The 26,643-nt window shown below is 37.2% G+C and overlaps 1 pseudogene; it reads left to right on the top strand.

The window, feature by feature from the left end:
* Nucleotides 1-8,886: 8,886 nt before the first annotated feature.
* Nucleotides 8,887-9,203, top strand: LOC108583853 (annotated as a pseudogene).
* The last annotated feature ends 17,440 nt before the right edge of the window (nt 9,204-26,643 follow it).

Here is a 26,643-nt window from a genome sequence, read left to right as displayed (position 1 = left end):
GACACCTGGCTCTCATCGCATCACCTTAAAATAAGGAAGATTTGTGCCAAAGGGAAACAAATGAGGTTATTGCTGTAAGTAATCATAAGCTACCTTGTTCCAGAAATCTTGAGTTTACTTTTAGGATAATATGAATAAATATAAATATTAAAAGTGTATTGATTTGCACATGTGCACAAGGAGAATGCACAGAAATTTTTTGTAACATTATTTATAAGAAAAATTGTATAAATATAAAATGCCCATTCAGAGGAAACTTGATAGATTTTCTTAAATTCAGACAATAAATACATGCAGCAAGAAAATGAATAGATTTAAGTTCTAAGTATAAATATTAGTAAATCACAAAAGTGTAATACTTATCTAAAAGATTGCTAAACAATATGTACAATATGATAAAATTTATTTCAGTTTAAAAAATAAAAGTCAAATGTCTATCAGCTACTGATAATTAAACAAATTGTAGTTCACTTATTCCATGGCATTGTACAGGAGGAAAAATAAATTTCTCTGTCCGTTCTGAGTTCTTAGCTAGAACCCTGTAACAAAAGACAGATTAACAAGAGAAAAACAAATAGAAGTTTACTAACATCTATACCTCATATATATGTAAACTAAAAATCCTAAGCCCTCCACCAACTGCACAGACCCTCTCTTGGCCAAGGGGACCCCAAGGAAACCTTAAAAACTGAGTTTCCAGCTGTGATGGGAAAGGAGATCAGATACTCCTTGTTATATACCCTCCCTTTTGGAGTTTAGGCACAACTGACCAGCACTGATGTTAAAACAGAGATCATAAGAATGACAAAAGATACTCTGTGGCATACTAAATTATAAACAAGACCTAAGACCATATAAGGTAAGGGTTAAGTCCCGTCTGAAGGCCATCAATCTTGCTACATAACATCCTTAACTTAAAACATTCCTTTCTGTTGACTCAAAGTGTTAGACAGAGCCTTACTCTTTTAACCAAATGCAAATTAAAGAATCTCTGAGTCCACCTATAACCTGGAAGGTCCTGCTTCAAGTTATCCTGCCTTTTTGGGCCGAATCAATGTATATCTTCCATATATTGCTTTGTGCCTTTGCCTATAACTCCTGCCTCCCTGAAATGTATAAAATCAAACTATAATCTGACCACGTTGGGTATACTTTATCAGGATTGTTTGAGACTATGTTTCCTCAAGCTGTGTTCACTCCTACTGGCTCAGAATAAACCCTCTAAAAATATTTTACAGTCTGGCTTTTCCATTAACATATACATAGGAAATATGCAAGGAATTAGTAATTTTCAAAACAGTGGCTTAGAGTTCAGGCTTAAACACCAACTTCTGTTGAAACAAAGAAAGAAGGATATTGAGAGGTGAGGAGGAGTTATGAAGATGTGACCAGGAAAAGTGTCCTTATCACCAAAGACACAGGGAGAACAAGAAGAATCTAAACAAACAGGCCTTGCTAAGTTTTCTCCAGCTCATACCCTTTCATCCTATTCTAATGCTCTGTGACTTTCCACTCTTTATCAAACCAAGCATTAAAAACACTCAAGTTTGACCACTTCTTTTGGATCTTCATTTACTTATGAAGGCTCTCATGTCACGTAAAACCTGTATTAAATAAATGGGTATACTTTTCTCTTGTTAATCTGTCTTTTATTATAGGAGCCCCAGCCAAGAACTCAGAAGGGTAGAAGGAAAATATATTTTTCCTCCTCTACACTTACCTGGAATAAATTTGAAAATTTATATTCTTTGAGAAAATCAATCATTTTATGCAGAATCACAAATGTATTTATATGGAGATGAGCAAATTAATGTCATACAATTCTTTTAATTTCCTTGGTATCTGTGGTTGTTTCTTGATTATATGTATTTTTTATTTAGGGTATTTGTACTTTCTCCCTTTCTTCCTTGATTAAGTTAACTAATGATTGTTATAGCCATTTCACTGTAACCCACAGGTATTTAGTTCTGCTGTCTTTCCAGGGCAAATGGAAGACCATGCCTCACGTGTGATTAGTTCTACGCAACAATCAGGGAGCAGTAGGGAGAGGGGCATGTGTCACATCCAGGCTGAGGGTGAAAAGTCCTGAAATCTTCCAGAGTGTCTTCCTTACTTGCAGTGAGCATGGAGGGCATGTGTTGATAAAGCAGAATCCCAAGTCGAGTAAAACTGAGTTGTTGAGTTACTATATGGGGGAAAAAAAAAAAAAGCTGCCTTGGAGAGTCTTTTAACTCACAGTAGACTTTGAGTGCACGAGAAATAAAATTTATGTGATAAGCCACTAACATTTAGGGATTGTTTATAATTTAAGCTGAAGCTTAGTTTATTCTGACTAATACAGTGATGTTACTCATTTGCTCTTTGATTTATTTTTTAAATCTAGCAAATTTGTTTTCCATGTCAATAATTTGTTTTTACTTAATTTCCTTTCTCTTTACCTTAGATTTAATATGTTCTTTTCCTAACTTACTGAGTTTAGTTTACATTTATTTTTCTTGATTATTATAATAAGTAGTTGGGGCTAAAATTTTTATTCAGAGCAATGCTTCAATTTTTATCTGATATACAGCATTTATATAATGGTATGCATTTATCTTGGGGTTGATAGTTTTCCCCCTTATATCGGTTGTTTGGAAACAAAGTTGTATTTCACTTTAATTTAGAGGTGAATTTTTTTCATTTTACTTTTGTTGTTAACTTCCACTTCTGTGTTATTGTGGTCAGAAAATATTTTCTGCTTCTTCTATAAATGTCAAAGCAAATGAAAATTGTGTATCTTATTGTTCAAATCTTCTGCTTGTTTCCTGCTTGTTCTAATTTGACATGCATAAAAGACTGACTCTTCAAATTGTAGATTATTTTATTTCTTACAAGGACATATGAGTCATTTACCAAAATTTACCATATAACATATTTCAAAGGAATAAAATTATTCAGAGTACGTTTCTTATGACAATGGAAGCAAGCTAGACATTATTTTTAAAAAGATAACCAGAAAATTCCCATGTTTCAAAATTTAAAAACACACCTTTAAATAGACAATAGGTCAGAGAAGAAATAATCATATAGATTATAAAATATTCCAAATTGAATAATAATTAAAACACAAGCTGTCATAGCTTATGGAATACACGTAAAGCTATATATGTAAGGGAATTTGTAAACTTAAATGCAAGTCTTTTCCTTATTCCTTGGGATGTGTGAAAAAGTACTTAACTTTATTCATTATTAAATATGCAAATTAGACCAGTCATGGTGGCTTATGACTATAATCCTAGCACTTTGGGAGGCTGAGGTGGTAGGATTGCTTGAGCCCAGGAGTTTGAGACCAGCTTGTACAACATAGTGAGAGTCTCCACAGTGAAATAAAAAATAAAAAATTATCTGGGTGTGGTGGTGCATGCCTGTAGTCCCAGCTTCTCTGGAGGCAGAGGCAGGAGGATGGCTTGGGCCCAGGAGATTGAGGCTGCAGTGAGCCGTGATCATGCACTCCAACCTGTGCAACAGAGTGAGACCCTGTCTCAAAAATAATTAAAAAAAATAAAAACGCAAATTAAAAAGTCACAATGAGATATCACAACATACTTACTAGAATGGCTAAAATTAAGAAGAATAAAAATATCAAGAATTTAAAGGATTTGGAACTGCTACAACCCTCATATATTATGGGCAGTACTGTAAATTGGTACAACCACTTCTGGAAATTGGGAGTTTTACTATTTACTGCATATCCTATAAAATAATTTTTAGATATATGCCCAAAGAAATACATATCTGTGTGCATCAAAAGTCATGTGCAAGAGTGTTCATAGACACATCATTCATAATGGCCAAACACAAAAAATCGCTCAGATATTCATTAGTAGAGTGGATAAATGAATTGAGTATATTCATGTAAAATATAGCAATAAAAATTAATGAACTATTGCTATGTGCAATGATAGTGATGAATTGTCCACATGAATATAATGTTGGGCAAAATACCCAGACATAAAAGAGCACATGCTGCATGCTTCCATTTATATAAAATTCACACGGGAAATTAACATGGGGTTAGGAAACAAGATATTGGTTACATCTAGGAGGTGAATGGGGTTTGCACTTCGGAGGGAACACAGGGATCACTTGCAGAATGCTGGTAATATTTTAGTTCTTATTTGGATGGTAACTCATATTATTATTTTGTGAGCAGAAAACCTGTGATTTGTGCCATTTATTTCATGTATTTTATATTTCTTTAAAAATGTTAAGCAATTGAATTGGAAATTACTATTTTGTTATATATGTCAGATACAAAAAGGCAATACTGATCTGAACCAAATTTGAGTTGCAGAGACAGAGCAAGAGAATGCTTAGGTTGAAAACAGGAACAATTTGAATATGCAAGCTCTCACTGCATTAGCTCCTGGAATTGTGTTTTGAATGATAATGTGCTACATGATCCTTCTTCCAAATAATTCAGTTTTAGTCACATTAAAGATTTGCTCTTTTATTTAACCTCCTTCTGTAATTTTACTTTTAGTGATCCTGCTAATTTGCGTAAGCTAACTTTCTCCTGCATCCTGAAATATCTTTGGTCTACTCTCAAAATGTATTAAGAATACAACAAGGTCTCACCCTCTCCACCCCAGTTTGCCTGGTCAAAGACACTTTATCTCTCCCCTAAAGAGAGAACATATACTCCTAAACGTCTCTCTGCTTTCCCACTCCCCTCTGGTCTAGTCTACACAAAGAAGCCAGAGGGATTCCATTAAAGGTAAGTTAGATAAAGTTACTATTCTACTCCAAACCAGAGGGATTACCATTAAAGGTAAGTCAGATATATTCGACTCAAAACATTCCAATGGCTTCTCATTCACTAAAAGTCAGATTTGAAACTTTTACCCTAACCGACAAGACCAAACAAATATCTGACCCCATATCTAACCCTTCTGCTCTCACTAATGCTATTTTAATGTCACTGGTTTCTTTTCTACTCCTATAAAGTGATTAGCAAAATTCTTCCTCAGAGTCTTTGCACTTGATGTTCCTCCTACCTATTATTCTCTTTCCACAGATGGCCATTTTGCTTATGCTGTTTTTCCGGATTCTGCCCAAATGTCACCTCCACAGAGGTCTTGCTTGACCACTCTATCTAAACTATCACACTCCCTCACACATACATCACCCACTGCTCCTTTTCCCTGCTTTATTTTGTTTCTTCACAGAATTTATTATTATATAGTACTATATTATAAATCTTAATTATTTAGATTTCTGTTTCCTGTACTAGGATGTAATTTCTATGAGACGATGGAATTTTTCCTGTTCCAACTTACATCTTCAGCATGTAGAATAATACTGGGCAGAAAGTAGGACTCAATAAACAAGTGTTGAATGAATGAATAGCTGAATGATAGAATAAGTGTTAATGTGAGTGGTTAGACTGTGATACAAACGAAACTGGCCCAATTATCTTACCTTAGTTTCTTCCTCAGGAAACTGATCCTCAGACAAGAAACTGAAACCCACCAGATCACTGCATCCAGGCAATGAGATGCCAGACCCCTCATTCATCATGATGGCTTCCTTACCTCTCCCTGTTTCCTGTTTTCCCACATGTAGTTACATGCCTTACTGCCTATGTAAACCCCCAATTTTAGTTGGTTGGAAGAAATGGATTTGAGACTTGGCTCCCAACTCTCTACATCACCCAAATAAAAAGCCTTCTTCCCTGGCAATACTCACTGTCTCAGTGATTGGCTTTCTGTGCAGTGAGCAATGGGACCTAGACCAATCCCCTGGTGTTTTGGTAACACAAATTTGGCAGATGTATTTTCTAAAATAATCTATCGAATCAACACAGCTCATTTCACACAGGAGTAGATCATTTTTTAACAACCCCTTCCTTTCTATGATAACATTATTGCAGTAATAACTATACAATAATAAATAATAATGACCATTTTCTTGATTTGGTCTTTAGTATTAATACAAATAATTAAAAATTGAGGAGATGAATACATTTTAATTTTAATGATATTATTTAAATTCAATAAGATGATTTCATCTATAAACTAAATTTCAGATTTACCAAACAAAAATATCTCTCCTTACAATTCACATCCTGTTTCATCATTTTAAAGTTTAAACTCAAATAAAAATTCTAAATGTTTACAGAGATTGACAGAAAGAGCAGAATTAAAGTAACTCAAGCTCTCTTTATTTTTATCATCACCGTGCTATCATTGTTTATTTCAAATCTATTATATACACACAATAATGTGTAATAACACAGGGATAAGAGATGGAAACTGTGCTGAAGTGAGCTTGAATGATTCTGAACCATTATGGACTTATTCTTGAGAGGAGTGTGGAGCTGATTGGGCATGTGTTGAGGACCCACCATATAAATGGGAGTTCTCTAAATTAATTTTCATTAATTTGAATACAAAGTTTATTAAATAAATGTTACAAAAATGTGCTAATTTGAAGTGTATATATAAATTATTGAAGCTTAACAATAAGTATAGTAATTGTTTAGAACTTAGACCAATAAAATATTTTGAGGGAAGAGAGGAATATTTAATCACTGACATTGTGTAATGTTGTTGACAAAAGGTGAAACAAAAAACCTTTGTCTAAGAAAGAAGAAAAGAGGCTGGGTGTGGTGACTCATGTATGTAATCCCAACACTTTGAGAGGCTGAGAAGGGCGGATTACCTGAGGTCAGAAGTTTGAGACCAGCCTGGCCAATGTGATGAAACCCTGGCTGTACTAAAAATACAAAAATTAGCCGAAGGTGGTGGCGTGCGCCTGTAATCCCAGCTACTCGGGAAGCTGAGGCAGGAGAATCGCTTGAAGCCGGAAGGCAGAGGTTGCAGTGGGCCAAGATCGTGTCATTGCACTCTAGCCTGGGGGTGACAAGAGCAAAACTCCGTCTCAAAAAAAAGAGAGATGAAAAAACAAGAAGTTGAGATTTTAATGTTATACATACATAGAAAATAATACATAGAAAAAAAGTTATAATACATAGAAAATAGAAGGATAAGTTAAATTACTCCATGAAGAAACAATCAGACAAATCAAGCATGGATGGTATTCTACAGAACAACTGGCCTAAAATCTTCAACAATCAATGTCATAAAAATGAGGATGAGGAGAGGCATAATAGCTAAATGCAATGCATAAATTGGATTGGGCCCTCATTTAAAAAAAAAAAAAAACCATAGAAGACATTGAGATAGTTGGGACAATGTTAATAGGTACTGAATATCTGATGACATTATTAAATTATTGTTAATATTTGTAGGAAATTGTTTATCAGTACTAGTAACCAAAATTCCAAATTTTTAAAATTAGACACAATTTATTCCCTATTTATTGGCAATGATTAAAAAGAATTCTAGGCCACGTGCAGTGGCTCACACCTGTAATCCCAGCACTTTGTGAGGCCAAAGCAGGAGAATTGCTTTTGGCTAGGAGTTTAAGACCAGCCTGGGCAACATAGTGAGACCTCATCTCTACAAAATGTTTTTTTAAAAAATTAGCTAGGAGTGGTGGCATACCTATAGTCCCAGCTGCTCGGGGGCTGAGGCAGAAGGATCCGTTGAGACCAGAAGTTTGAGGTTGCAGTGAGTTAGGATCGTGCCACTGCACTCCAACTTGGACAACACAGCAAGATCCCAACTCTTAAAAAAAAAATTGTAAGAGTTCTAAATTATAAAGAATTTAGCATTCTAAAACTTGAAAAAGAATTTTAATTCTAAAAGATTAAAAAGAGTTTTGGTGGTATAGCAAAATGACTCTGCAAAGGAATGAGCTGCTAGAGCATATGAATAATAACTGTCCACTTAAACCACTTCCAGAAACTGAAAATAGTCATGGATATAAACATGGAAACAACGTCATGATAACCATTCTGTATTTACAAAATCAAACTTGTTCAACATGTTATTAGTTAAATAGGAGACATGTGTAGACATCAAAAATGATAATATAGACATATTTTTATTAAGAAGGATAGAATTTCATTATATATCAATAAAGTAAGACAATGGGTTACAAATAGTGCATAGCATTTAAGTCCATTTTATCATATATTTATTGACAGGTATGTGCTCAAGAATAGAATAATATAAAATAGAAACTCCATATTTGAGTAGCAGAATTGCGTCTGGCTTATTTTTGCTTCTCTATATCTTTGAAATTTTCAACATAGCATATATTTTCATAAAATTAAATTATCTAAAGTTAATTAACTTCTTTTTTAAAGCCATTACTTTGGTTTCTAGGCACGTTAAAACATTAGTTAATTGAAAATGGAAATGGAAGTCTGAGAACCTGCAGTTTGTAGGAAAGGCTGGTGGCCACTGCTGCAGTGGTTCTTGTCCCAGTGCACAGCAGAGATGGCGGCTTTGGTGCTGGCAGAACAAGTTGTAGTGTGTCATCCCCACATTTCTGGGGATCTGTAAGTCCTACCTGACTCATGGTGGGATGAGGAACCCACACTTGCCAAGGCTGAGAGGCAGGAGTGAACATGGTCCCCCTAGAAATTTAAACCTTCTCTCAGACATGTACAGTGGAACTAAAGAAGACAAACAACTAGGCCGGGCGCGGTGGCTCAAGCCTGTAATCCCAGCACTTTGGGAGGCCGAGATGGGCGGATCACGAGGTCAGGAGATCGAGACCAGCCTGGCTAACACGGTGAAACCCCGTCTCTACTAAAAAGTACATAAAACTAGCCAGGCGTGGTGGCGGTGCCTGTAGTCCCAGCTACTTGGGAGGCTGAGGCAGGAGAATGGCGTAAACCCGGGAGGCGGAGCTTGCAGTGAGCTGAGATCCGGCCACTGCACTCCAGCCTGGGCGACAGAGCCAGACTCCGTCTCAAAAAAAAAAAAAAGAAGACAAACAACTAAGGGTAATCTAAAATTGTGATTGGCTCACTAATAATCCTAGGACAAAATGAGAGATCATTAATCAAGAATAAGTGAAACTACTAGAAAGATGTCTGATATAAAGGCTTGGGCCGAATATGTTGCATAATGGGCTGCCAAGGACCCATATGGTTTTCTTACAAAAGATAGTTTGGACTTTACTCCACTGTTACCAGCAGGTGCTGTACTGTTTTGGAAACTGGCCAAGACGATTGAGGCCAAGAGCAACAGAAGAAACAAAAACATCAAGAAAATATTGCAAAAGCTAAACAACTATAAAAGGACTGAAAAAATGAGCAGGCTCTACAATCAAAGGAAAATAATTTGGAAAATTATGCAGCCTTGGAAAGACCTATTAAGATTTCTTCTTTCGATTTCATAACAGTCTTATTTAGCAAACAAAATCTGACCATATGGAAGAATTATGTTAGTTCTAACTTATTACTATAGCAACTTCTAAGCTTGGGTATAGAAGTTTGTTGGTATCTATTGACAATTCTTACAAATTAGCACTTATTATGGTACAAATTATTTATAACTGACTTAGTCATTTGCCATTTTGCAGCTTTTGTACTGAAATGAAAATACCTTTTGGAGAAAAATGACTTTTGATTATGAACTCTATTCAAATAATGGCTTAAAATGGGGTCCTGTTCTGGGTAAAGAAAATTAAGAATGTGAAAAGTCAGGATTGTCCTCTTTGAGGTGAAAAGTATGCTTTGGCTTAAAAGAGATACAGTACATTAATCACATATTTTATTATCATTGCATATTTCTTGGAATAGAATCATTTCTGGGTTTATCAAAGCAAAGTAATATTAATCAATAAGTACATCTAATTGCTGCATTTTTCTGATTTTAGTCTTTCAGACAACTGGTAATTATCAAGACGTTCTGCATTTTTAAAACATAATTTTATAAAAAGTTCTTTTATGTTGACTCTGTAGAATTTTGTCTACTAGATATAACAGTTTTTGTACCTAAAAGCACTGCCATTTTCTTAGAGATAACTTGTTGAGAAAAGTGACACTATTATTTAAAGCTTGCAATAAATATGCCAAACGCTGTAGTACCTTGGAACCAGTTTATTCTTTTTTTTTTTTTTTTCTCCTTTTTTGAAACAGAAGTCTCACTCTGTTGCCCAGGCTGGAGTGCAGTGGCATGATCTCGGCTCACTATAAGCTCCACGTCCCGGGTTCACACCATTCTCCTGCCTCAGCCTCCCGAGTAGCTGGGACTACAGGCGCCTGCCACCAAGCCTGGCTTTTTTTTTTTTTTGTATTTTTAGTAGAGACGGGGTTTCACCGTGTTAGCCAGGATGGTCTCGATCTTCTGACCTCGTGATCCACCCGCCTCAGCCTCCCAAAGTGCTGGGATTACAGGCGTGAGCCACTGCACCTGGCCAAGAACCAGTTTATTCATATGCTAAGTACCACTGTGAAATAGAATGTCCTATCCCATAATTTGCTGATTATATAGATTCCACTTTTGGTTTTTTATCCCATTCTCTGTTTTAATTTATGTGGTAATAATGTCCAATATTTTTTGATCGAATAGGTTCAAGGTGAAAATTAAGACTTCAAATGATGTTTCAAGAACTCTCAAAGAGTTAACAGTTAAGTCATACTTCATAAGTAGTAAAGAACGTCTTAAAATTTAGAAAATTTCATTGGGCATAGTAGTAATTGGGTAAGAATAAATTATTTCAAAATAAAAATGCGATTACTAGAAGAGCTAAAGCATGCTTTTTTTTTTTTTAGACGGAGTCTCATTTTGTCACCAGGCTGGAGTACAGTGGCACAATCTTAACTCACTGCAACCTCAGCCTCCCGGGTTCAAGCGATTCTCCTGCCTAAGCCTCCTGAGTAGCTGGGACTACAGGCATGCGCCACCACGCCCAGCTAATTTTTGTATTTTTAGTAGAGATGGGGTTTCACCATGTTGGCCAGGATAGTCTCAATCTCTTGACCTCGTGATCCACCTGTCTCAGCTTCCCAAAGTGCTGCGATTACAGGCGCGAGCCACCATGCCCAACCTTAAGCATGTTTCTTTTAGCTGAGTAGTATAACTGGAGCTTCTTACTATTAAACCTGGCATTTATAAATACATGGTCCAGTAATTTTATCCACTGTCAGTATTTAATAACTGGTTAATGTTTTATGCACCTCTGATAATAAATTTTAAGTTACAAAAAGTTGTCCAACGGCTCTAATTTTAAAATGAAACTACATATTAAAATAAATTTGATACTTTTTTATGAAGACAAAAAAATTAGAAGAGAAACCTCTTAAAATGCCATAAATGTACATCTAGTAGCGAGCAAGAAATCATATTTAGACTTCAGGAGGATTTTTATTAGCACATAAATATTATTTTTTAGAAAGACAATGTAACACTCTGAACATTTTTCTCAGGGAATGCAGAAACAAACCCTGAATCCCAGAACACCCAAAATAAGTTGGCATTTCAGATTCCAGTGGCATGTGATGGTTACTAGTTGTGCCTGCTTCTAAACTTACAGGGGCTCAGAACAAGGAACTTGGACTAGACTCCCAGACACCTGGGTTGGTCTTAGGGGTAGAGATTAGAGCCAGGCAATAATGTAGAGACGTAGATTACAACCAGATTCTGAGCTAGCAAATACTTAAAGCCAACGTCCTTTAGTATTTTTTTATTGAAAGCGAGACAGAAGCTGCTTTTCTATTAGTCAACTTTGTATCCTGCTTTATATTGAAAATAAGGAATTTCATAAAGTTTAGCTTATTTTCAATTGTGTTATTCTACGCTGTTCTCACTATAAATAGACATCAAAAGTTAATCATACTAAGAACATGACAAGTGCATTCCTGAACTGCGTCCTTTGCATGAGCTTCTTATTCCCTCTATCTGGTCCACTTCTTCGAGATGACTGCACAGCAAACTCCCTCACTGCCTTCAGTTCTATGCTGAAATGTCACTTCCTCAAAGTTTGAACTAAAATGTCTCATTCAATACCTGAATGTTCTATTTTTCTGGTTTCAGGTTGAGAAAATCATTGCATTTATTAGGTGATGCTTTTCGCTAGTTTTCTTTCGTGATTTTTAAAAATTCTCAATCAGACAACCTTTGGGGAAGCATATTAAAGGGTTTAAAATTTAGATAATAAAATACGTCATTTGTCTTAATTGAACAGAAACACTATCACAGTTACTATGTTTTCAGAATTGCAGCTGATTTTGCCTACCCAGCCATGTGACTCAGCTGAACAGGGACAACTTGTACCTGCTTGTCACAAAAATGCTGAAAATAATAATACTCTGACTTGGGCAAGTAGTTTTTTTTTCTTTTCTTTTCTTTTTCTTTTTTTAACTGTTTCTGAATACTGTATTTTTTAAATGTTGTATTATTATGATTATTATACCTTAAGTTCTAGGGTACATGTGCATAACGTGCAGGTTTGCTACATATGTATACTTGTGCCATGTTGGTGTGCTGCACTCATCAACTTGTCAGCAATCCATCAACTCGTCACTTACATCAGGTGGCATAACCCCAATGCAATCCCTTCCCTCCCCTCTCCCCATAATAGGCCCCGGTGTGTGATGTTCTTCCCGAGTCCAAGTGATCTTCATTGTTCAGTTCCCACTCTTATGAGGAGAACATGGTGTTTGTTTTCTGTTCTTGTGGATAGCTTTGCTTAAGAATGATGGTTTCCAGCTGTATCCATATCCCTACAAAGGACAATACAAACTCATCCTTTTTATGGCTGCATAGTATTCCCATGGTGTATATGTGCCACATTTTCTTTAATCCAGCCCGTCACTGATGGACATTTAGCATCTCCCAAGTCTTTGCTATTGTGAATAGTGCCGCAATGAACATACGCGGTGCATGTGTCTTTATAGCAGCATGATTTATAACTTTGGGTATACCCAGTAATGGGATGGCTGGGTCATATGGTACTTAGTTCTACATCCTGAGAATCGCCATACTGTTTTCCATAATGGTTGAACTAGGCTTACAATCCCACCAACAGTGTAAAAGTGTTTCTATTTCTCCACATCCCCCTCTCCAGCACCTGTTGTTTCCTGACTTTTAATGATTGCCATTCTGTTGTGTGAGATGGTATCTCATTGTGGTTTTGATTTTGCATTTCTCTGATGGCCAGTGATGACAAGCATTTTTCTTGTGTCTGTTGGCTGTACGCATGTCTTCTTTTGAGAAATGTCTGTTCATATCCCTTGCCCACTTTTGATGGGGTTGATTTTTTTCTTGTAAATTTGTTTGAGTTCTTGTAGGTTCTTGATAGCCTTGTCAGATGAGTAGATTGCAAAAATTTTCCCATTCCTGTAGGCTGCCTGTTCACTCTGATGGTAGTTTCTTTGCTGTGCAGAAGCTCTTTAGTTTGAATTAGATCCCATTTGTCAATTTTGGCTTCTTCTTGTTGCCGTTGCTTTTGGTGTGTTTTAGACATGAAGTCCTTACTCATGCCCTTATGTCCTGAATGGTATTACTTCCAGGTTTCTTCTAGGGTTTTTATGGTATTAGGTCTAACATTTAAGTCTTCTAATCCATCTTGAATTGATTTTCGTATATGAGTAAGGAAAGGATCCAGTTTCAGCTTTCTACTTATGGCTAGCCAATTTTCCAATTCATTTTATTAAATAGGGAATCCTTTTCCCATTTCTTGTTTATGCCGGTTTGTCAAAGATCAGATGGCTGTAGATGTGGTATTATTTCTGAGGACTCTGTTCTGTTCCATTGGTCTATATCTCTTGCTTTTGGTACCAGTACCATGCTGTTTTGGTTACTGTAGCCTTGTAGTATAGTTTGGAAGTCAGGTATGATGCTCCAGCTTTGTTCTTTCGACTTAGATTGTCTTGGCAATGCGGGCTCTTAACTCCATATGAACTTTTAAAGCAGGTTTTTCAATTCTGTGAAGAAACTCATTGGTAGCTTGATGCGGATGGCATTGAATCTATAAATCACCTTGGGCAGTATGGCCATTTTCTGCTATTGATTCTTCCCTACTATGAGCATGGTATGTTCTTTCATTTGTTTGTGTCTCCTTTTATTTCGCTTTTCACTGAGCAGTGGTTTGTAGTTCTCCTTGAAGAGGTCCTTTACATCCCTGTAAGTTGGATTCCTAGGTATTTGATTCTTTCAGCTACTCAGAATGGAAGTTCATTCATGATTTGCTCTGTCTGTTATTGACGATAAGAATGTTTGTGATTTTTGCACATTAATTTTGTATCCTGAGACTTTGCTGCTGAAGTTGCTTATCATTAAGGAGATTTTAGTTGAGATGATGGGGTTAAATATACAATCATGTCATCTCCAAACAGGACAATTTGACTTCTTTCTTTCCTAACTGAATACCCTTTGCCTTTCTTTTCTCTTGCCTGATTGCTCTAGCCAGACATTCCAACACTATGTTGAATAGAGTGGTGAGGAGGAAGCATCCCCGTCTTGTGCCAAGCCGTGCTGAATGCTTCCAGTTTTGCCCATTCAGTATGATATTGGCTGTGGGTTTCAATATAAATAGCTCTTATTATTTTGAGATACATTCCATCAATACCTAATTTATTGAGAGTTTCTAGCATGAGCATGTTGAATTTTGTCAAAGGCCTTTTTCTGCATCTATTGAGACAATCATGGTTTTTGTCTTGGTTCTGTTTATGTGCTAGACACGCTTATTGATTTGGCGTGATGTTGAACCAGCCTTGCATCCCAAGGATGAAGCCCACTTGGATCATGGTGGATAAGCTTTTTGATGTGCTGCTGGATTTGGTTTGCCAGTATTTTATTGAGGATTTCTGCATCGATGTTCATCAGAGATATTGGTCTAAAATTCTCTTTTTTGTTGTGTTCTGCCAGGCTTTGTATCAGGATGATGTTGGCCTCATAAATGAGTTAGGAGGATTCCCTCTTTTTCTATTGATTGAATAGTTTCAGAAGGAATGGTACCAGCCTCCCGTAATGTCTGGTAGAATTCAGCTGTGAATCCATCTGGTCCTGGACTTTTGGTTGGTAGGCTATTAATTCATTGGCCTCCAATTTCAGAGCCTGCTATTGGTCTATTCAGGATCTGGCTTCTTCCTGGTTTAGTCTTGGGAGAGTGTAAGTGTCCAGGAAATTATCCATTTCTGTAGATTTTCTAGTTTATTTGGTAGAGAGGTGTTTATAGTATTCTCTGATGGTAGTTTGTATTTCTGTGGGGCTGGTGGTGATATTCCTTTATCATTTTTATTGTGTCTATTTGATTCTTCTCTTCTTCTTTATTAGTCTTGCTAGCGGTCTATCAATTTTGTTGATCTTTTCAAAACCAACTCCTGGATTCATTGATTTTGGAGGGTTTTTGTGTCTTCATCTCCCTTCAGTTCTGTTCTCTGATCTTAGTTATTTTTGCCTTCTGCCAGCTTTTTAAATCGTGTTTGCTCTTGCTTCTCTAGTTCTTTTAATTGTGATGTTAGAGTGCTCACCTCTTAGATGTTTCCCCCAGCTTTCTCTTGTGGGCATTTAGTGCTACAAATTTCCCCACATACTGCTTTAAATGCGTCCTGAGGTTCTGCATAAGTTGTGTCTTTTGTTCTCATTGGTTTCAAGAACACTTTATTTCTGCCTTCATTTCGTTATTATGCACCCAGTAGTCATTCAGGAGCAGTCGGTTCAGTTTCCATGTAGTTGAAAGTGGTTTTTGATTGAGTTTCTGTCCTGAGTTCTAGTTTGATTGCACTGTGGTCTGAGAGACAGTTTGTTATAATTTCTGTTCTTGTACATTTGCTGATATTTACTTCCAATTATGTGGTCAATTTTGAATAAGTGCGATGTGGTGCTGGAGAAGAATGTATATTCTGTTGATTTGGGTGGAGAGTCTGTACATGTCTATTAGGTCTGCTTTGGTGCAGAGATGAGTTCAATTCCTGGATATCCTTGTTAACTTTTCTGTCTCATTGATCTGCCTAATGTTGACAGTGGGGTGTTAAAGTCTCCCATTATTATTGTATGGAAGTCTAAGTTCCTTTGTAAGTCTCTAAGGACTTGTTTTATGAATCTGGGTGCTCCTGTATTGGGTGCATATATACTTAGGATAGTTAGCTCTTCCGCTGATTTATCCCTTTACCATTATGTATCGGCCTTTTGTCTCTTTTTGATCTTTGATGGTTTAAAGTCTGTTTTATCAGAGACCAGGATTACAACCCCTGCTTTTTTGTTCTCCATTTGCTTGGTAGATCTTCCTCCATCCCTTTACTTTGAGCCTACGTGTGTCTCTGCATGTGAGATGGGTCTCCTGAATACAGAAAAACTGATTGGTCTTTACTATCCAGTTTGCCAGTTCAGACTTTTAATTGACCATTTAGTCCATTTACATTTAAGGTTAACATTGTTATGTGTGAAGTTGATCCTGCCACAGGATATTACTGGTTATTTTGCCTGTTAGTTGATGCAGTTTCTTTCCCAGCATCGATGGCCTTTACATTTTGGAATGCTTATGCAATGGCTGGTACCGGTTGTTCCTTTCCATGTTGAGTGCTTCCCCTTCAGGGTTCTGGTAAGGCAGGCCTGTGGTGACAAAATCTCTACATTTGCTTATCTGTAAAGGATTTTATTTCTCCTTCACTTATGAAACTTAGTTTGGCTCGAGATGAAATTCTGGGTTTAAAATTCTTTTCTTTAAGAATGTTGAATATTGGCCCCCACTCTCTTCTGGCTTGGAGAGTTTCTGCTGAGAGATCTGCTGTTAGTCTGATGGGCTTCCCTGTGTCGGTAACCCGACCTTTCTCTATGGCTGCCCTTAACAGTTTTTCCTTCATTTAAACTTTGGTGAATCTGACAATTATGTGTCTTGGAGTTGCTCTTCTCGAGGAGTATCTTTGTGGTATTCTCTGTATTTCCTGAATTTGAATGTTGGCCTGCCTTACTAGGTTGGGGAAGTTCTCCTGGATGATATCCTGAAGAGTGTTTTCCAACTTGGTTCCATTTTCCCCCTCACTTTCAGGCACCCCAATCAGACGTAGATTTGGTCTTTTCACATAATCCCATACTTCTTGCAGGCTTTGTTCATTTCTTTCCTCTTTTCTTTGAACTATAACTACTTCATTTCATTCATTTGATCCTCAATTAAGCTGATACTCTTTTCCAGTTGATCAAGTCAGTTACTGGAAGCTTGTACATTGTCACTTATTTCTCGTGTCATGGTTTTTATCTCTGTCAGTTCATTTATGACCTTCTGCATTGATTATTCTAGTTATTCATTCTTCATTATTTTTCAAAGATTTTTAGTTTCTTTGCTTAGCTGGAGATGCGTAATTCCTCCTTTAGCTCTGAGAAGTTTGATGGACTGACCTTCTTCTCTCAACTTATCAGAACTCATTCTCCGTCCAGCTTTGATCCATTTGCTGGCGATGAGCTGCTTTCCTTTGCCGAGAGGGGAATGTACTCTATTTTTGAATTTCCGCTTTTCTCTCCTGCTTTTCCCCACATCTTTGTGGTTTATCTGCCTTTGATGCTTTGATATTAGTTATGTACTGATAGGCGTTTTGGTGTGTGAGTGTGTCGACTTCCTGTTTGTTGGTTCTTTAACAGTCAGGACCCTCAACTGTAAGTGTGTTGGAGATTGCTTGAGTCCACTCCAGACCCTGTTTGCCTGGGTATCAGCAGCAGAGGCTGCAGAAGATAGAATATTGCTGAACAGCGAGTGTACCTGTCTGATTCTTGGTTTGGAAGCTTTGTCTCAGGGGTGTACCCCGCCATGTGAGGTGTGGGGTGTCAGTCTGCCCCTAGTAGGGGATGTCTCCCAGTTAGGCTACTCAGGGTTCAGGGACCCACTTGAGTAGGCAGTCTGTCCCTTCTCAGATCTCAACCTCCGTGTTGGGAGATCCACTGCTCTCTTCAAAGCTGTCAGAAAGGGTCATTTGCATCTGCAGAGGTTTCTGCTGCTTTTTTTGTTGTTGTTTAGCTGTGCCCTGTCCCCAGAGGTGGAGTCTACAGAGACAGGCAGACCTCCTTGAGCTGCTGTGGGCTCCACCCAGTTTGAGCTTCCCAGTGGCTTTGTTTACCTACTTAAGCTTCAGCAATGGCGGGCGCCCCTCCCCCAGCCTTGCTGCTGCCTTGCCGTTTGATTGCAGACTGCTGTGCTAGCAATGAGGGAGGCTCCGCGGGCATGGGACCCTCCCGGTCAGGTGTGGGATATAATCTCCTGATGTGCCGTTTGCTAAGACCATTGGTAAAGCGCAGTATTGGGGTGGAAGTTACCCGATTTTCCAGGTGTTGTGTGTCTTAGTTCCGCTGGCTAGGAAAAGGGATTCCCTTCCCCCTTGCACTTCCCAGGAGAGGCGATGCCTCACTCTGCTTCAGCTCTCGCTGGTCGGGCTGCAGCAACTGACCAGCACCGATTGTCCGGCACTCCCTAGTGAGATGAACCTGGTACCTCAGTTGAAAATGCAAAATCACCCATCTTCTGTGTCGCTCGCGCTGGGAGCTGGGGACTGGAGCTGTTCCTATTCGGCCATCTTGCTCCCTTTTCTTTTCTTTTTTTTAGAGACAAGATCTCTCTCTGTTGCCCAGGCTGGAGTACAGTGGCATGATCATGACTCACTACAGCCTCCACCTCCTGAGCTAAAGTGATCTTCCTGCCTCTGCCTCTGCCTCCCAAGTAGCTGGGACCACAGGTGCACACCCTCACTCCCAGCTACTTTTTGTATTATTTGTAGACTGCGCCTCACTGTGTTGCCCAAGCTCGTCTTGAATTCCTGGGCTCAAGCAATCCTCCTGCCTCAGCTTCCCAAAGTGCTAGGATTATAGGCATAAACCATCATGCTCAGCTTCAAGTAATATTTGTGCTTCTATCAATTATCTATTGCTGCATAATGAGCCACCTGAAAAATTGTTATTTAAAATTAGTAATTTTAAGTAACAACAAAATATTATGTCTCACCATTGTGTGTAAGTTTTCAGGGAAATCTCTTTGTTAGTTTCACCTGAGCTCACTCATACAACCATTGTCAGCTGGAGCATCAGCTGGGTTGCAAGGCCCAAGATCCCCACTCACATGTCTAGCAGTTGATTCTAATCATCAGCTGGGGCACTGTGGTTCTCATCCTTAAATAGGATAGATAAGCTTCCTTATGTGATAGTCTCATTGCAGCATTCAGGGAGAGCAATCATAGAAGTTGCAATGTCTCCTAAGGTCTAAGGCCTACAGTTATCACAGTGTCACTTTCATTTTTAGAAGAGAAACCTCTTAAAATGCTCTAAATATATATATGTAGTAGTGAACAGAAAGTCATATTTGGAGTTCTACTGGATTTTTTATTACAGCATACGAATATTATTGCTTAGAAAGACAATATAACACTGAACATTTTTTCAAGATATGCAGAAACAACACCTGAATCGCAGATATCCCAGAGTAAGTTGGGATTTGAGATTCTAGTTGCACATAATGTTGACTAGTTGTACCTGCTCCCAAATGTACAGGGGCTCAGAACAAGAGACTTGGCATATCTGAGGAGTGATGGGGGCATATTATGAGAAGGTGAAGGGCGGAAAAATTTAGTGAATAAAGGTTGCCTTGGTATGCAGATATGTCTTCAGGTGATTAAAAAAAAAAAGTTCTTTCAGAGTAGTTCTTCTCTTGGTACAGATGCCTTTTATTAACAAAAATTTCCTTTACAAAAGAGGAGTTTTACAGTTTGCAATTGAAGGGGAGGTGTGAAGCTTTTCCCTCTTTGGCCGATTCTCAACTTCTTTTAGCTCAAAGTAATCAATATGCCAAAGTGGCATAATTTGGAATAGCATATCCTGATCTTCCTCAGTCATATTTTGGGATGGCATATCCTGAACCCCATCAATACTTTTCTAAAGTCCAGAATTTTTTCTCCAAGATATATATTTTAAATTCTTACTTGGTAGATAAGGGAGCATAGGGGAGAGTGGGACTGTTTTTTTCAAGGGAAAGTTAGCCCAAAATCCAAAATGTACAACTGATAAATCTATCAAACTCTCGTTGAAGGGCCCTGTCTGGGTGCCCTTTTGCCTCTCATTTAGTCCATGATGGAGAATTAGAAATGGGTTACTTAGAAGCAGAACCAGAAAACTGCTAGTTAACACCAGCATATGGGCTTTGGGAATCCTAAAGAAGGCACCAAAGCATGAATAAGTAGACATGAGGAATTACACATTATAGGATTGTCATGTGTACAAAGGAGGGGGTAGGTGAAGGATGAGATAGTGAGTGAATCCTGGGAGTTGCATGTTCAAGTAGCTGGAAGTTGTTGGGCAATACATCTAAACTCTTACTGAGAGACACATGCTCCGGATTTATCCTGCACAGTGACGAGCTCGTTCCCATTTTTACCTCCTTCACTCCACAACCTGGCTTGTGCTTGTAAAACAATGCACTTTTATCTTCCATGATAGAATACTGGGATGCATAATTTAATTATTTTACTCCTTCAAATGCTCCAATTTCACCCTTGGGGTAGAAGGAGGTAGACAAGGAGGGTAAGTTGTATAAATGCCAGCAACTTTTCACTTTCACAGAAATTAGTTTTAGACAACATTGTGTGGCCGAGGGATCAGAACAGCTCATTCTTGCAGATAGCTTGTTTATTGCTGGAAGAGACTTTCGAAAGGAGAGTGGACCTTGTGTGAAATCCAAGTTAGCTGAACCTACAGTGGGTTCCTTCACTCGAATAAAGTGACCTGATGCTATTGCTTATCACTGTCTCACGTCTTGGTCAGAGTAGTTCTTCTCTTGGTACAGATGCCTTTTATTAACAAAATGAGCCACCTGAAAAATTGTTATTTAAAATTAGTAATTTTAAGTAACAACAGAATATTATGTCTCACCATTGTGTGTAAGTTTTCAGGGAAATCTCTTTGTTAGTTTCACCTGAGCTCACTCATACAACCATTGTCAGCTGGAGCATCAGCTGGGTTGGGTTGTTCTGCCCCTGATAACCAGATGTTCTTGCCATGAGTTCCCTTTCACCCTTTGTCATCTTCCTTCCTCTTTTTTCTTCATCTCATAATGACTTAAAATGGCTCCTCTCAGCACTGAAACAAGCAATGACATTAAGAGCTACATGGTTGGTATCCACCAGAGAACCTCCTGTGTAATTTGTCTAAACTGCTATTTACTTGGGCCCCAAGTAGGAGGGGTGCTGGTGAGATAACTTTCACTGCAATTTGCAATTTTGAATTATAAAAGTGGTCAAAGGACAGTGGGAGATTGTTCTGTCTCTCAGGATCTCTAGTTTTTTGTGTTTGTTTGCTTTGTTCTGATATGAGCAGAAATGCCTCTAGTGTTTTCTTTTTATATAAAATATTGGTTTTAGAAGTAAGGGGTGTGTGTGTGTGTGTGTGTTATTTGTATATGTAATTTAGTAATTTATTATATATGTTTACAGCATATATGTAAATTAGTGCATAAATATTTACACATATTATAGCTTCATTTTGTATTATAGCTTTTAAATTTTGTCAATGGCTTTTCCAGCATCTGTAGAAATAACCAGATGTGCAGTCATTTTTTTGTCAATATATCAATCTGGTGTATGGTAGTAATGAATTCCTTAATATTGACCCATATTCTTGGAATAAATCCCACTCAATCGTGGTATATTATTTTCTTACTGTAATGTTGAATTTTGTTTGCTAATATTTTGTTATTTCTTAAAATTTACATTCGAGTGATATTGGTCTGTAGTTTGCATTCATGTACTGTCTTTATCAGGTTTTGCATCACAAAAGTAATAAAGAAGTTTTCCCTTTACTCTCAAACAATATGTAGAATATTAGAACTCTGAAACAATATGTAGAACATTAGAACTATCTTATCTTTGAGGGTTTGGTAGAGTCTTCTTGGGAAAACATCTGGACCTTGTTTTTCTGTAGGGCTATTTCTTAATGATATTCTCAATATTTTTATATGAAAATTGGTCTGTTTAAGCTTTCTAATTCTAGTAGGGTAAATTTGGTAATATGTATTTCCATAGGAAATTATCCATTTTATCTTCATTTTCAAATTCATTTCTGTAGAGAAAAATCTCTTCTGTTTCTACAGTTCTTGTCATTTCTTAATTGGCGTACTTGTACTTTATCCCTTCATTTCTTGGACAAGTTAGCTAGTGGTGTATCTGCTTTTTTTGTTTTTAATAAAGTGATTTTGATTTATTAATGAGGTCTGTTTTGTTCCATTCTCAATCTCTGCTTTTGCCTTTATAGTTTCCTTTCTTGTGCTCTCTTTTGGTTTACTTTGTTCTTTCCTAGCTCTTTTTTAAAAACTTGTGAATTTTCCTGCAATCACTGCTTTACATATATCTCTTAGATTCTGATACATACTGTTTTCATTGTCTTTATTCGTATAAATTCTGTAATTTTACTCTATGTTTCCCCTTCACCCAGGAGTTGTTTCATAGGATTTTTCATTTCCAGGTGAAAGAGCTAATTTGTTTTATATGTTTGCTTGTTTGTTTTTGTCAATAATTTCCAGTTTTATTATATTGTGATCAGATATGTTATTTGAACTATTTCAACATAATGTAAATTACTGATGTTTTCCTTGTGACCTAATGTAGGATTGGATTTTGAGAATGGATTAATAGGTGCTTGAGCAGAAGGTATATCAGAATGTACAGCTCATATATGTTCATAAAATCTACTTTATTGATCAAGTTGTTTAGGTATTTTTCTCCTTATTTTCTTTTTGTCCTTTTGATCTGTCTTGCACTGAGAGTGTTATAGTAACATCTGTTATGATTCCTATGTTTTTATATGTTTCCTTGAATGTTCTGTAGTTTTTGTTTCAAAAATATGGATGCTGTCTACATTGAGTGCATGAATATTCACACACATTATGGCTCCACTTTGCAGTGCAATGTTTAGCCACATGCAAAAAAATGTCCTTTTTGTCATATTTAATGCTTTGGGGCTTAAATTAAACTTTGCTGATACCAACATCTCTATGCCTATGCTTCCTTTGCTTCTGTTTAGTATACCTTTCTCATTTGTTTATTTTTGCCTTTCTAAATTTCTTAATTATAGGTATGTATCATGTCCATGGCATATTGTTGTGGTGTGCTTTGTGAGAAAATTAAAAATATTTTTTAAAATAAATGAATGTATTAGTTATTAGGGAGAAAAGTAATATATTTTTCTTACACATCACTAGGTTTATGGCTGAGACTCCTGTAACGAAATATAGATTAAAAAGAGAGAAGCACAACAAATTCACTTAGTGTAAGTTGTACATGACACAGGAGCCTTCAGAAATGAAGACCCAAAAACTCAGCAAAAACTGTTTTTGTGGACAATCATGCAGAGATATAATTAGAAGACAAAAGGGTAAATGGTAAGAAGCTGCAGGAAACTTAACAAGGCCTGTTTTTTCAGATTCTTCTTGGCCTCTCTGTGTGACATTCCTTCCCTCTCAGTATGGGGTAGTCTATTTGTCACATGAAGGTCTTCAAGGTAAGAGGGAGGGGAGAAGATCAGAGAGTAGCCTTCCTAGGTTTTCTGGCCTACTTCAGGGAAGAAGGAACAAGGGAAGTTTCAGTTTCTATGGCCCACTTTATAAGAGAAGAGACAGGAGAAAGTCAGAGAGAAGTTCCTGCTTTTTTGTTTGTTTGTTTGTTTTTCAATTTACTTCAGCTTAAAATACTCAGTATGTCAAGATGCTGTATTTTGGGGTAGTGTTTCCTACCACATCATTATCTATTGCCAGACAAACAACTCCACAACTTAGCAGCTTGAAACAACATACATTTATTATGGTATAGTTTCTCTGGGTCAAGAATCAGGGAGTCTCTTAACTGGGATCTCTGGCTCACGGTCTTCCATAAAACTCCAGTCGAGTTGTTGGCCAGGCTAGTTATCTTAAGGTTCAGCACTTTAAAGATTCACCTCCAAGCTCTTCTAGTTGTTGTCAAGTCTCATATTCTTGTTAGTTGTTGGCTGGAGTTGTCAGTTTCTTACCATGTGATCCTCTCTACAGGACAGCTCACAATATGGCATCTGGCTTCTCTCAGAACAAGCGAGCAAGGCAGTGAGAGAGAATAAGACAAAAGCCACAATCTTTTTGTAACCTGATCTTTGAAGTGATATCTCATCACTTTTGCAATATACTATTCATTAGAAGGTAGTGGGTAATTTCAGTCTATACTCAAGGGAAGGGAATTACACAAAGGCTTGAATACTAGGAGGTAGGACTCTTTGGGGATTAAAAGCTACCTACCACAGTTTTCCTTCTGGCTCTCAAGGATTTGCTTCCTTTCCACATGCAAAATACACTCACCCCCTCCGAAGGTCCTCAAAATTCATAAATTGTTAAAGTGCCAGCTCAAGGTTTAGAATCTCATTATCTAAATCAGGTCCAGGTGCTGCTACCTGGGTGAAGTTCCTCTTGTCTTGTGGACCTGTAAAATTAAATAGCCAAGTTATCTTCCTCCCAACACACCCAACATATAATTGTGGAACAGACATGGGATTAACACTATAGATATTCCTATTTAAAAAGGGAGAAAATGAGAAGCAAAACGGAATCACTGGTCTGCAGAAATCTTAAATCCATCCAGGCAAATGTTAGATATTCCTTGATTGGGTCTGGGTACTTGGCTTTACATGCCTAGCTTTTTGGTTTAGCCTTCTGAATCAGAATTCACAGCTGAGTGGTTTCCTCAGTTTGCTACCTACTAGTAGAATTTTGGGGATCCAAGAACCTCTTTTCATTTTGTTTTCTCTTTGTCCCTTTCAGTCCAAGCTGGCAATGTTTTTGCTGATACGGTTTTATCAATAACTGTCTGGGTCTCCTGTAAATTTCATTAAGGTTTACTTCATTAGAGAAAAGCTACACCTACAAATCCCCCTTGAGATAAGTTCTTCTCTACCTTGTGTTCCTACCCATAGGGCTGTGAAACAGCACCTTTAAGCTTTTGATTTAAAGGATCTATAAGGCATACTCTTAATCTCTTTAAAGTGCCTTTTATGTGACTGAATATAACTTTGAAGATCTAAATAGAATCTTTGATATTTCTTAAATTTTAACAAGAGATTTTACAGTCACACTTTTCATTTTTAGACAACGATTCCTGGAAATGCCGTAGATTTGATCTTTACCCAGAAGTCATTTCTTAATTTTAGCATTATTTGCCATTTGGAGAGGCTAAGATTTTCAAAGCCATAAGTCCTGGCTCTTTTTTAAAAAACACCACACCCTTCCCTCAATTTATCTCTCCCCTCTCACATTTTACTATAAGTATCAAGAAGCAACTAGGTGGTATCTTCAACACTTTACTTAGAAATAACCACAGTTAGACTACCCAGTTTATTAAGCACATTTTCTACTTCTCACATAACCACAGACAACAGTTACATTCTGCCACTACATTATAAGAATTCCAGCTTGGGCAACGTAGTTAGACCCCAGTTCTACAAAAATAAATAAATAAATAAATAAATAAATAAATAAAAATAAAATAAAATAAAAGCCAGATGTGGTGGCATGTGCCTGTAGTCCTAGCTACTTAGGAGGCTGAAGTGAAAGGCTTGAGTCCAAGAGTTTGAGGTTACAGTAAGCTATAGTCATATAATCATGCCACTGCATTCTGGCCTAGATGACAGAGTGAGACCGTGTCTCTTAAAAAAAAAAAAAAAAAAAAAAAAATTTTAAAGAATTTCCTTCCTTTGAGATTCCAATAACATTTTCCTCACTTTCCCTTAAGCGCTCACTAGTATCTTCTTCAAAGTCCCAAACTTTACAGCACGTTCAAGGCACTTTAAACATTTACTGACACTTTCCTCAAAATTCACTGCCCAGTTCCAATGCCATGCCCACAGTTTTAGTTATTTGTATGTCAGTACAAGACTTCCAGGTAACAAAATCTGTACTCATCATCTAGTGCTACGTAGCAAATTACCCTGAAACGTGGGGGCTTAAAACTATAGACTTTTATCCTGTAGTTTCTTAGGGACAGGAATCCAAGGATGGACTAGTAGGGTTCCTCTAGTTCAGATTATTCCATAGTGCTATAATCATTTTGTAGATGGGTTTAACTGACTGTGGTAGGTGCCTCTAATGATATGAATATTATTCTTTTACTGTCATTCATTTTTACTAGTTTGTCTCTCATCCATTTTGCTTCTTTCTTGGTCTTCTTTTCATTATCTTACTTGTTTTCTTGACTTTTTTCTATGCTCCTTATTAAGTTTCACTTGATAGTCTACCTTGGATACCTTATTACTAATTCTTTATTTCTAAGATATTTTGTCTTCACTTTAGTTCTTTCTTAAGACAATTCTCTTTTCATATCTCCTTGGTTTTTGTTGTTGTTGTTGTTTTTCCATTTTCCTTCTTAGTGTTTGAGTTTCTTACAAAGTTTTTCATATCCTCAAACACATACTTGATTATATATTTAATTCTTATAGTTTTCTTCTGCTTTTTGTTCAGAGACTTCTCTGTATGTGTGAAATTTTCTCATTTGTGTGAAAGTTTGTCTTCTGATTCTTAAGAATAGTTCTACATGAATTTGCTAATTTGCATTTTGTTCATTTTTATTGCATTGGGATGTTTCACAAGATTCCTAGTTTAGTGATGCCCTTTCTCTTTACATAACAAAGTTCATACATTGTAAACAGATTTGTTTGTTTGTTTAGGTGGGGTGGCAGAGCTGTGTGTCCTCTGGTTTTATGATTCTCTTTTGTTCTGTAGGATGCTACATTTTTCCCTTTAGTTTCTTTTTCCTTTCAC

This window comes from Papio anubis, chromosome X, assembly GCF_008728515.1.
Source record: "Papio anubis isolate 15944 chromosome X, Panubis1.0, whole genome shotgun sequence".
NCBI classification, from domain to species: Eukaryota; Metazoa; Chordata; class Mammalia; order Primates; family Cercopithecidae; genus Papio; species Papio anubis.
The sequence above is the reverse complement of the archived record's forward strand: the minus strand, read 5'-3'. Positions and strand labels throughout refer to the sequence as shown.